Source organism: Bison bison, unplaced genomic scaffold (genome assembly GCF_000754665.1).
Source record: "Bison bison bison isolate TAMUID 2011002044 unplaced genomic scaffold, Bison_UMD1.0 scf7180017864525, whole genome shotgun sequence".
In the NCBI taxonomy this organism is placed as follows: Eukaryota; Metazoa; Chordata; class Mammalia; order Artiodactyla; family Bovidae; genus Bison; species Bison bison.
Genome location: NW_011495076.1, coordinates 7,907,362 through 7,908,422, shown reverse-complemented (window position 1 = coordinate 7,908,422; position 1,061 = coordinate 7,907,362).

Genomic DNA, 1,061 nt, shown 5'->3' with positions numbered 1-1,061 from the left:
TATTCTTTGCAGCCAAAGATGGAGAAGCTCTATACAGTCAGCAAAAACAAGACCAGAAGCTGACTGTGGCTCAGATCATGAACTCCTTATTGCCAAATTCAGACTTAAATTGAAGAAAGTGGGGAAAACCACTAGACCATTCAGGTATGACCTAAGTCAAATCCCTTATGATTATACAGTGGAAGTGAGAAATAGATTTAAGGGCCTACATCTGATAGATAGAGTGCCTGATGAACTATGGAATGAGATTCGTGACATTGTACAGGAGACAGGGATCAAGACCATTCCCATGTAAAAGAAATGCAAAAAAACAAAATGGCTGTCTGGGGAGGCCTTACAAATAGCTGTGAAAGAAGAGAAGCGAAAAGCAAAGGAGAAAAGGAAAGATATAAACATCTGAATGCAGAGGTCCAAAGAATAGCAAGAAGAGATAAGAAAGCCTTTCTCAGCGATCAATGCAAAGAAAGAGAGGAAAACAACAGAATGGGAAAGACTAGGGATCTCTTCAAGAAAATCAGAAATACCAAGGGAACATTTCATGCAAAGATGGGCTCCATAAAGGACAGAAATGGTATGGACCTAACAGAAGCAGAAGATATTAAGAAGAGATGGCAAGAATACACAGAAGAACTGTACAAAAAAGATCTTCACGACCCAGATAATCACGATGGTGTGATCACTGACCTAGAGCCAGACATCCTGGAATGTGAAGTCAAGTGGGCCTTAGAAAGCATCACTACGAACAAAGCTAGTGGAGGTGATGGAATTCCAGTTGAGATATTCCAAATCCAGAAAGATGATGCTGTGAAAGTGTTGCACTCAATATGCCAGCAAATTTGGAAAACTCAGCAGTGGCCACAGGACTGGAAAAGGTCAGTTTTCATTCCAATCCCAAAGAAAGGCAATGCCAAAGAATGCTCAAACTACTGCACAATCAAACTCATCTCACACGCTAGTAAAGTAATGCTCAAAATTCTCCAAGCCAGGCTTCAGCAATATGTGAACTGTGAACTTCCTAATGTTCAAGCTGGCTTTAGAAAAGGCAGAGGAACCAGGGATCA